The sequence below is a fragment of the Tachyglossus aculeatus genome, chromosome 4 (genome assembly GCF_015852505.1).
Source record: "Tachyglossus aculeatus isolate mTacAcu1 chromosome 4, mTacAcu1.pri, whole genome shotgun sequence".
Classification (NCBI taxonomy): Eukaryota; Metazoa; Chordata; class Mammalia; order Monotremata; family Tachyglossidae; genus Tachyglossus; species Tachyglossus aculeatus.
The window spans coordinates 57,783,254-57,795,263 of NC_052069.1; the positions used below are offsets into that span (position 1 = coordinate 57,783,254).

A 12,010-nucleotide genomic window follows, 5' to 3' on the forward strand; every position below is an offset into this window, starting at 1 on the left:
GCCCACTGTTGGGTAGGGACTGTCTCTATATGTTGCCAACTTGCGCTTAGTACAGTGCTCTGCACACAGTAAGCGCTCAATAAATACAACTGATTGATTGATTGATTGATTGATTGATCTCTCCAATAGCCCACCCTGCTTCTCTCACTATTATGATTAAAGATCTACTCAAAAGCAGCTTGCCTGTTTGTTCCCTGTTGGGTGAGAGGAACAACTTTCACTGCGGTGGGAAGTTCTTATCCACCAGTTTTATCACGCAGCTTGAAACATTGCAGTTTTCTTAAACTGGTGGGGCCTATTAGACACAAGGAGAATATTAATCACGACATTTCCCAGCACTGGTTTCAAGGGAGGGTGATCCACGCTTGCCCGGAGCTGCCAATTTTCAGGGACAACGCTTGTCATCATCATCATCATCATCAATCATATTTATTCAGCGCTTACTATGTGCAGAGCACTGTCCTAAGTGCTTGGGAAGTACAAATTGGCAACATATAGAGACAGTCCCTACCCAACATTGGGCTCACAGTCTAAAAGGGGGAGACAGAGAACAAAACCAAGCATACTAACAAAATAAAATAAATAGAATAGATATGTACAAGTAAAATAAATAAATAGAGTGATAAATATGTACTTGTGTGAGTCACACCATAGAGGGTCCTGAACCTCCTGGGCAGGAAGCCTAGTCACTGAATTGGGAACAAATGGGATGCCACTGGACTCCCAGAACTAATAATAATAATAATAATAGCATTTATTAAGCGCTTACTATGTGCAAAGCACTGTTCTAAGCACTGGGGAGGTTACAAGGTGATCAGGTTGTCCCACGGGGGGCTCACAGTCTTCATCCCCATTTGACAGACGAGGGAACTGAGGCCCAGAGAAGTGAAGTGACTTGCCCAAAGTCACACAGCTGACAAGTGGCGGAGCCGGAATTTGAACCCACAACCCCTGACTCTGACTCCAAAGCCCGGGCTCTTTCCACTGAGCCACGCTGCTTCAGCGATCTGGGACTCATTCGGGGGAGAGGAGGAGGTACGGTTTAAGGAATGAGAGTATTGCACTAGCAAGAAACTCCCGGCAAACCACCTCCCTCCTTTCATTCATTCATTCGATCGTATTTATTGAGCGCTTACTGTGTGGCGAGCACTCTACTAAGGGCTTGGGAAGTACAAATCGGCAACGTATAGAGACGGTCCCTACCGAACAACGGGCTCACAGTCTAGCAAGGCAAGTCTCCAGAGCTGAGTCTGGTTCTTCTCACTCCGCAGAGCTCATTTGGTTGACATTAATACTGGGCCCAGCATCGTTACAAACATCTTGGCCGTCAGCAGAGTCAAAGCAAGCCAAAACAGTGAGACTACAGCTGGCCACTGTTGAAAGCGTTTCCAGCCAAATAGCTGTCTGTGCATGCACACACACATACACAAATGCACACACACACACAGAGTCTTCTTTCTTTTCTTTTTTTTTCACTCACTCCAAGCAGCGTGGCCCAGCGGAAAGAGCACGGGCTTTGCAGTCAGTAGTCTTGGGTTCAAATCCCAGCTCCGCCAACTGTCAGCTGTGTGACTTTGGCCAAGTCACTTCACTTCCCTGTGTCTCAGTTACCTCATCTGTAAAATGGGGATTAAGACTGTGAGCCCCCCGTGGGACAACCTGATCACCTTTGTAACCTCCCCAGCGCTTAGAACATCATCAACATCATCATCAATCGTATTTATTGAGCGCTTACTATGTGCAGAGCACTGTACTAAGTGCTTGGGAAGCACAAATTGGCAACATATAGAGACAGTCCCTACCCAACAGTGGGCTCACAGTCTAAAAGACAGTGCTTTGCACATAGTAAGCGCTTGATAAATGCCATCGTGATGATTTTCATTTGAACCACTTTTATTCTACACCTTCATTTTAATTATGCTTTCCTTCCAATCTTATCAAAGATGGGCAGAGAAGGTGTCTCCTTTATTGTTTGATTGCGCTATCCCAAGCACTTAGTACAGTGCTTTGTGCACAGTAAGTGATCAAAAAATAGGCTAGGTTGATTGAAAGACAGTAAAGTAAAGTATAGTAAAGTGTATGTGTCAGTAAAGTATATGTCAGTAAAGTATATGTTGCCAACTTGTATTTCCCAAGAGCTTAGTACAGTGCTCTGCACACAGTAAGCGCTCAATAAATACGATTGATGAGTAAAACAAGCTATGTGCAATATAGATACTATCAGAATGGTTCATTTCCCCACCCCACATCTTGGCTCTTCAGGTGTGTCCTGGATTATAGTAGAAGAGAACAATATACCGTCCAGATGAGCCACTGAAATCCCTGGCCAAAGCAGACTGGACAGTCCTCAGTGGGATCAGGACTCTTCTGTGGACATTTGAGAACACAGTGTCTCCCTAAATTTACAAGGGGAAAAGAGGCGGCATCCTAACATCTCCTCCCAAATGAGCCCCTTATCTATTCTTGCCACCCCGTGATTCCTATGGGTAGAGGAGGCTGATGAGTTTCAAAGATGATGACAAAGAAATATTGCACTACACAACTTTGTGTCCCCTCTCAGGGTCGCACCTGGAGGGTTTCCAGTACTCTACCAGCCTCGACTTTTGGAGGGAGAGTTAAGCAGAAGCTTACCCATTCCATTCCTAGCTTGGGCAGTGGCTAGAGGGTGGAAGGCAATCATCTACAAGTCAAAATCAATCAATCAATCAATCAATCGTATTTATTGAGCGCTTACTGTGTGCAGAGCACTGTACTAAGCGCTTGGGAAGTACAAGTTGGCAACATATAGAGACAGTCCCTACCCAACAGTGGGCTCACAGTCAAAACCCGCCTGTGCTGGGTAGCAAGTGACATGGGAGAGAATCAAGGGCGGATACTCAAGTTTAGTGCACAGAAGGAGGCAATGGTAAACCACTTCCACATTTTTACGAAGAAAACTCTATGGATACACAACAGAATGATTGCAGAAGGAGTTGGGGCATCATTCTGGGAGAGATGTGTCCATGGTGTCGTTATGGGTTGGAGATGACTAGACAGCTAAAGACAACTCTGCTGGTGTGATCTTCCGGGCCTTTCCGGAAACCACAAAATGCTTAATTTAAGTTGATAGTGCAAATAATCCCTCTGGGACAGTTTTCCAAAATCAATATCATAATTCTTTATTACTTCAGTGAATTCCTAGAAAGTTCCTATTTCTTATTTTCTATTTCCTAGAAAATATGCAGTCCTTGGATGTAATGTACTGCAAACTGATCGTTCAAACTCAAATGACACCTCTGTAGGCAGAATTGCTGTCATCAGAGACAAAAGATTCCATCTCTTCTCCACATCTACTGGTAACCTGATAGAAAAATGAGGGCTCTCAATTGTGAAATGAATTTACCCCAGAATTTCCAAATCAGCCGCAGAAAATGATACCTAGAATAATAATAATTAATTATAATTCTGGTATTTGTTAAGTGCTTACTATGTGTAAAGCACAGTATTAATCAGTCAATCCATCAATCATATTTACTGAGTCCTTACTGTGTGCAGAGAACTATACTAAGAATTGGAAGAGTACAGTAAAACGGAGCTGGTAGACACGTTCCCTTTCCACCACAAGCTTACAAGCTAGAGGAAGATATAGACATTAATATAAATAAATAAATGATGGCTATATGTACATAGTGCTGTGGGGCTGAGGAAGGGGTGAATAAATGGGGTAAATCCAAGTGCAAGGGAATACAGCAGGGGGTGGGAGAAGGGGAAATGAGGCCTTAGTCACGGAAGGCTTCTTGGAGGACACGTGATTTTAATAAGGCTTGAAACTCGGGGAGTGATCATCTGTCAGATATGAAGAGGGAAAACATTGCAGTCCAGAAGCAGGATGTGAGGATGAGAAGCAGCATGGCTCTGTGGATAGAGCACAGGCCTAGAAGTTAGAAGAACCTCGGTTCTAATCCCGGCTCTGACTCTTATCCTTGGGTATGTCACTCAACTTCTCTATGCCTCATTTGCCTCATCTGTAAAATGGGGATTAATACCGTGTGCTCTATGAGGGACATGAACTATATCCAACCTGATCCAACCTGATTATTAAGCGCTTAGTATAGTGCTCTGCACACAGTAAGCGCTCAATAAATACAATTGATGATGATGATTAGTCTGCATATCCCCCAGCTCTTAGATATGGTGCCTGACACATAGTAAGTACTTAACAAACACCATAAAAAAAAAAAGATAGTCAAGATCAAGGTATGGTGAGTAGGTTGGGATTAGAGGAATGAATGTGTGGGCTGAGTTGTAGTGGGAAATCAGTGAGGTAAATTTGGCGGGGCAAGATGATTGAGTGCTTTAAAGCTTATGGTAAGGAGTTTCTTTTTGATGCAGGGATGGATGGGGATCACTGGAGATTTCTGAGGAGTAGGGAAACATGGACTGAATGGTTTTGTAGAAAAATGATCCAGGCAGCAGAGTTAGGTATGGGCTGGAGTGGGGACAGACAGGAAGCAGGGAGGGCAGAGGGCAGCAAGGAAGCTGATACAGTAATCAAAGCAAGATAGGATAAGTGTTTTGATTTACATATTAGTGGGAAGGAGGGAGAGGAAAGGGCAGATTTTAGTGATGTTGGGAAGGTTGAGCCAACAGGATTTGGTGACAGATTGACTATGTGGGTTGAAGGAGACAGATGAGTCGAGGATAATGCCAAGGTTTCTGGCTTGTGAGACAGGAAGGATGGCAGTGCTGTCTAGAGAGGGAGGACAGGGTTTGGATGGGTAGATGCAAGACAGTCAGATCCCACAAGGAGCTCACAGGTATTGAGGGAGAATGGGTATTTAATCCCTATTTCGCAGATGAGGGAACTGAGGGGCAGAGAAGTGAAGTAACTTGCCCAAGGTCACCCAGCAAGTATGTGGGAGAACAGGGATTAGAACCCAGGTCCTCTAACTCCCAGAGCCATGCTGAAATCTTGGGTTCTTTCCAGCCTCGATCTCAGCTCCTAATCTGCTAAAAAAAAGTCCCAGAAGCAAAGGATGGATTTATCACCCTCTTTCCCTTGTCTTGTCTTTATGCTGTCGAGTCATCTCTGACCCATAGCAATTCCACTGACACATCTCTCCCAGAACCCCCCATCTCCATCTGCAATCGGTCTGGTAATGTATCCATAGAGTTTTCTTGGGAAAAATATGGAGGTGGTTTACCATTACCTCCTTCCGCGTTGTAAATCTGAGTCTCCGCCCTCGACTCCCATGCCGCTGCTGCCCAGCACAAGTAAATTTTGACTTGTAGCAGATTGCCTTCCACTTGCTAGTGACTGCCCAAGCTAGGAATGGAATGGGTATGCCTCTGCTTGAATCTCCCTCCTGTAGTCGAGACTGGTAGAGTACTGGAAACTCTCCCGGTGTGACCCTGAGAGAGGGCCTCTTTCCCTTAATCCCATTTTTTAAAACCTGGAAACCACAGTGATAGCTGGCTAAGACTTATATAGGCATTTAATAGAATGTTTTCAGTGTAACAGACTGGAAAATGAAAAAAAAACAGTAAAAAAGTAAAAAAAATAAAGTAAATTTGATCCTTACATCCCATGAACCTCACTTTTTAAATATGATAATATAATATATTAAATATATGTATATATATTAAATATAATAATGATGGCATTTGTTTAAGTGCCTACTACGTGCCAAGCGCTGTTCTAAAATACAAGGTAATCAGGTTGTCCCACGTGGGGCTGACAGCCTTAATCCCCATTTTACAGATGAGCTAACTGAGGCACAGAGAAGTTAAGTGACTTGCCCAAAGTCAAACTGACAAGTGGCAGTGGCGGGATTAGAACCTATGACCTCTGACTCCCAAACCCGTGCTCTTTCCGCTAAGCCACACTGCTTCTCATATCTCATGTCAACTTCCTAAGGTCCCCCTGGTTAGCTCACCCTGGAATAAAAGCGTCCAGTAGTGGATGGTGGACAGGCACTCTACTCTATGCTGCCCTAAAAGTCTGTGAAAAAAAGAAAATATGCCAAAGTTTATGAAAACATATGGAAATCATTTCAGTAGAAGAAACTATGACTCTGATATATGTTTCTTATGGTTAAAGTAAGTGCCTTGACTGATGAGATAGTGCTGCTGCATAGCCTTCCTCTAAAACACATTTTCAGAGCTGCTTTTGTCAGTGATAAATGTATTACGAACTATTTATTCAGCTATTCCATCCTTCTATGTGCTACTATGCTATTAGTTTTTAAATCCCTGTCTTTTCTTCAACTTTCATTGTCATTTAACTGTTTTTGTCTGTTTCCCCAGTTAAACTGTAAGCTCTTTGAGGGCAGGAAAGTTTTTAATCTCCTTCGTACTTGGTGTTCATTCATTCATTCACATATTCATTCATTCAATCAATCAATCAATCAATCGTATTTATTGAGCACTTACTGTGTGCAGAGCACTGTACTAAGCGCTTGGGAAGTACAAGTTGGCAACATATAGAGACAGTCCCTACCCAACAGTGGGCTCACAGTCTAAAAGGGGGAGACAGAGAACAAAACCAAACATACTAACAAAATAAAATAAAATAAAATAAAATAAAAAATCATATGTATTGAGTGCTTACTGTGTGTAGAGCACTGTACTAAGTATCTAGGAGAGTACAACAATAAACAGACATATTACCTGCTCATAACTAACTCACAGTCTAGATTGGGTGGGGAGGACAGACATTAATATAAATAAATAAATGCAGGAGCTTACACTTGATAGTGTCAGTTTTCTTAATAAAGCAGATGTCCAGATCATCGGGGGCAAGGGATGAGGGAGACAGGGGGACAGGGGGACAGGTTCATAATCAGTTATTAGTGGGAATAGTTAGGGATTTTAGAAGATAATCTCTTCCTATGTGGTTGGCTGTCAAGGAAGGCAACCATCCTATCAATCCTTCCAGCACCCTTTGGTGCTATTGTCAGATTTTTTTAAGGTATTTGTTAATTGCTTACTATATGTTCTAAGCACTGGGATAGATACAAGTTAATCAGATTGGACACAGTCCCTGATTCAAATGGGGCTCACCGTCTGAGTAGGAGGGAGAACAGGTAGTTAATCCCCATTTTACAATTGAAAAACTGAAAATTGAGGCACAAAAATGTTAAATGACTCGTCCAATGTCGCACAGTCCGATGCAGAAAGGTTTCACAGGAGATCAGGTCGGGGAAAGTGGGCTGGCCGCATGGGAAAGCAAAGCCAGCAGCTGCGGCGATATTTTCCAATGGTTTCTGGAGAAACTGGGGTCTGAGCCCCCAAATCTGTCTGCTCTAGTGTTTAGAGTTTACATCTGCTGAAGCCTTATTAAAATCCACATGAAAGAAGTTAAAGGGGGACATTGTGCCTCTTAGTTTCCACTCATCCTCCCACTACTAATCTGGATGCTGTGGTGATATTCTTTGGTGATTTCGAGAGAAATCAGGTGCCAAAGTGCTGAGCCCTAAGATCTGCCCCACTATTCCCCCATGCTGAATATGGTTGAAGGCCCTTTCCTCTGTTTGGTTTCCCCAGACAGGAACCGATTAGTGGACACATCTGCCAGTCTGGCTATTAAGCCAATCAATCAATCAATCAATCGTATTTATTGAGCGCTTACTATGTGCAGAGCACTGTACTAAGCGCTTGGGAAGTACAAATTGGCATCACATAGAGACAGTCCCTACCCAACAGTGGGCTCACAGTCTAAAAGGGGGAGACAGAGAACAGAACCAAACATACCAACAAAATAAGTAGGATAGAAATGTACAAGTAAAATAAATAAATAAATAAATAAATAAATAAATAGAGTACGAAATATGTACAACCATATATACAGGTGCTGTGGGGAAGGGAAGGAGGTAAGACAGGGGGATGGAGAGGGGGACGAGGGGGACGAGGGGGAGAGGAAAGAAGGGGCTCAGTCTGGGAAGGCCTCCAAGCCACCACTTCCTACGTGGCTCAGTGGAAAGAGGAAGGGCTTTGGAGTCAGAGGTCATGGGTTCGAATTCTGACTCCGCCACATGTATGCTGTGTGATCTTGGGCAAGTCACTTAACTTCTCTGTGCCTCAGTTACCTCATCTGTAAAATGGGGATTAAGACTGTGAGCCCCACGTGGGACAACCTGATCACCCTGTATCCCCCCCAAGCGCTTAGAACAGTGCTTTGCACATAGTAAGCGCTTAACAAATGGCTATTATTATTATTATTATTATTATTATTACAATGATGCAGTAATGAGTGGAAAATAAAATGGCAGGTGGCAGCCACACCACCACTTTTATGGAGGGTTTCATGTTTGTTGCTTTTACTTTTCTTTTGTTTTGTCCTATGTGATGCTGTCATTGAAAGACTTCTTTTTAAAACCAGTTGATTTTTCCAGTGAAGTGGAATCATAGTGGGACCCACAGAGATCAGGAGAGAGAATGGAGAGAATGTTTCTCCAGAATCATAATCAGTATTCTTCCCCAGCTTTTTCCCCAGTCCCGTGCTTCCTCCACACTCATTTCCTTCCCTATCGGGTGCAGAGAGCAGACCTAGAGCAAGCTGTATTTGGTCCCGCACTGCCTGAAAAATCCCATTTCATGGATCCCGTCACCCCTCCACACTCATCCCCTCCCAGCGAGGGACTCAGGGTTCAGCGCTGCTTCCCAGCTGAGTACAGAGAGAAACCTGGGGCATAAGGTCATTCTGGTATGTGTATCCATAGAGTTTTCTTGGTAAAGATATGGAAGTGGTTTACCACTGCTTTCTTCCACTCAGTAAAATCTTGAGTCTCTGCTGTTGTCTTTGATCACCATTTTGACCACCTGATCAACTGCCTTGTTCCTATAATGCCTGAAAAATCCCACTTCACGGAACCCCTCTCCTCACTACGCTCATCTCCTCCCACAAAAGGACGCTGGCCTCTGTCCTCCCTCCAGGCTGGAAGCAGAGAGCAGATCAAGAGCCTCTCCGGCAGCCAGGCCCACGGTGCCTCCCCTCCATTAGCCCTGGTTGTCGCCGCTAACAGCGTCACTCCCAACTCCACCCCCGACCCCTGGCTGACTCCATAGTTTCCTCCACAAACCCCAGCCATAGCTCCTGACTCTCAGCTCCCACCTAAAGAGGGAGAGATTAAGAGTAGGAGAGGGAGAGAGTGGAAGGGGGAAGCTTGAGGGAGGCAGGAAGATCCAGGCCAGGGGAAAAATGAGACCGAGGGGGTATGAGCTGGGACAGTCGAAAGCAAGGTACAGTTGCAAGATGACTGGAGTGTAAACTGGAGACTAGCAGCTGATACCTCGAACTCCCAAGTAAGATTGATAAAGTTGGTGGGAGTCTTTAAGCCAAAGGGAACTGCTATGTTCTACTCAAGCTTAGAGAATCAGGACCCGGGCCAGACACAAAGGAGTGAGAGGACAAGACAAGATGGCCTTCAGCAGGGTGATAGAGAAGCTGCTGTCGAAGGAGCAGGATAAAAACTGCTGCTGCTGCTAGGATTAGGAGTAGTAGGAATAATTGTTGTCTTATGCTGTCGAGCCTTTTCCAACCCATAGCGTTGCCATAAACACATCTCTCCCGGAACGCCCCACTTCCATCTGTAATCGTTCTGGCAGCATCGCCATAGAGTTTTCTTGGTAAAAATCCAGCAGTGGTTTACCACTGCCTCGTTCCACGCAGTAAACGAGTCTCCACCCTCTCAACTCTCTCCCATGCCGCTGCTGCCCAGCACAGGGGAATTTTGACTTGTAGCAGATTGCCTTCCAGTCACTAGCTAGGAATGGAACGGGTATGCCTCTGCTTGACTCTCCCTCCTGTAGTTGTGACTGGTAGAGCACTGGAAACTCTCCGGGTGCGACCCTGAGAGGCTTGTAGGAATAATAGCCTTTATTAAACGCTTACTGGGTGCAGAGCGCTGGGGAAAGCAGTGGGAAAGAAGTTACAGGAGGGAATTGGGGACAGATTTATAGCTGTGTTTGTATCGAAGGCTCCAGTGGAGCAGCACCTCCTCCTACAGCTCCCGATGAATATCTTACTGGGCTTCCCAGAGCTCTCACCACTGCCAGGAGCCCAGCAAGAAGCAGATTGGCAGCGCTAGAAGCAGATTCGGCAGGAAAACAGACGAATTCAAGCCAGCCACAGTTGGGACAAACACCATCAAGCCATCTGTGATTATAACTCTTCCCAAATCATGCGATTCATACGCCAGGGTGGACCCTGAAGACGGCAACCCTGTGACATTTTCATGCATGCACTTTATATAAACCTAAAGCAAATGAGCTCTGCAAAAGACTGAACTTTATAGTAACCACTTGCCTGTGGTTTTCCCTAACTGCATTCAAGGTTGATATGAACAGAATTCTTCTACTGCTTCAATCCATAACGATAATGATAACTGTGGCATTTGTTGAGTGCTTATTACATACTAAGCACTGAACTGAATGCTGGGATAGACACAAGACAATCAGGCCTGGCATAATCCCTGACCCACATGAGACTCACAGTCTATGGTGGAGGGAAGGAGGTATTTAATCTCCATTTTACAGATGAGAGAATTGAGGTATTAAGAAATCAGTTGACTTCCTCAGGGACCTTTAGGGCTGTTTGTTGCGGGAGGTAACCACTGAGATGCAGAGAGAATAGGGATTTGGATGGGGTGAAAAGGGAGTTCAGGTCTGTGACGGTCCACATTAAAAAGTCTGTAGAGAGGCAATTTTTGATTGACATTCTGAAACAGAGGAAAGTCTTCAGAGTATCAATTATATAAGAATAGCTTAAAAATGAGTGCACAGGCTAAGGAAGCATGTGTAAGTGATATGCTAATTACTCTGGTCATATGAAAATACTCTGGACACCAAACTCTCCTCTCCTCTTCCCAGGGAAGTTGCACTATAAAATATCCTAGCGGTAGCCACAGTTCTAAACCAGGTGGTCACTGGCAAGACTAAAGTAGAGAAAAATCTGAGTCCATTTCATTCACTGATTCATTCGATCGTATTTATTGAGCACTTACTGTGTGCAGAGCACTGTACTAAGCGCTTGGGAAGTACAAGTCGGAAACCTATTGAGACGGTCCCTACCCAACGGGCTCATTTCACAGTACTCTAAATGGAAACAGTCTATGCATCTGTACGATGACCTTCCATATGTCTTGGCCTCTGCAGTTTGGAGTGTGATTGTACAGAATCAATCAATCATATTTATTGAGCGCTTACTGTGTGTAGAGCACTGAACTAAGCACTTGGGAAGTACAAGTTGGCAACATATACAGTCCCTACCCAACAGTGGGCTCACTGCTCAAAGGATTCCACTTCTGATGCATATTTTGAACACAAAATAGATCAATCAATAAATATCCAATCTACACTGTTTTGTACTGCCAAGCTCCTACATTTCACTACTTTCTAATCTGCTATTTGTCTCCCAGTGTTTATTAAGTCTCTGTTCACTAGATTACCAGGAGCCAGGCTGGTCCATCTGCTACTTTGTCCTCGACAGCCTCCTCCTTCACCCCAGTGTTGAAACTAGGTTCACCATATCCTTAGGTATTTGTTGTGCTCGCTTCGGCAGCGCATATACTAAAATTGGAACAATACAGAGAAGATTAGCATGGCCCCTGCGCAAGGATGACACGCAAATTCGTGAAGCGTTCCATATTTTTCCAGGAGGCCTTCCCAGACTGAGCCCCTTCCTTCCTCTCCCCCTCGTCCCCATCTCCATCCCTCCCATCCTACCTCCTTCCCTTCCCCACAGCACCTGTATATATGTTTGTACATATTTATTACTCTATTTATTTACTTATCTTACTTGTACATATCTATTCTATTTATTTTATTTTGTTAGTATGTTTGGTTTTGTTCTCTGTCTCCCCCTTTTAGACTGTGAGCCCACTGTTGGGTAGGGACTGTCTCTATATGTTGCCGACTTGTACTTCCCAAGCGCTTAGTACAGTGCTTTGCACACAGTAAGCGCTCAATAAATACGATTGATTGATTGATTGATTCTGCCCTTCCTGCTTTTGTGTACCCTCATTCAGATTCC

At 44.3% G+C, this 12,010-nt stretch overlaps 2 non-coding genes across 2 annotated transcripts; both read left to right on the plus strand.

Moving 5' to 3' along the window:
- The first annotated feature begins 2,550 nt into the window (after positions 1-2,550).
- LOC119928034 lies at positions 2,551-2,688 on the plus strand. The gene has a single exon (XR_005450993.1). It is a non-coding gene; the product is annotated as a small nucleolar RNA SNORA7 (small nucleolar RNA).
- Positions 2,689-11,523: 8,835 nt separating this feature from the next.
- On the plus strand, positions 11,524-11,630 carry LOC119927847. The gene has a single exon (XR_005450814.1). It is a non-coding gene; the product is annotated as a U6 spliceosomal RNA (small nuclear RNA).
- The last annotated feature ends 380 nt before the right edge of the window (positions 11,631-12,010 follow it).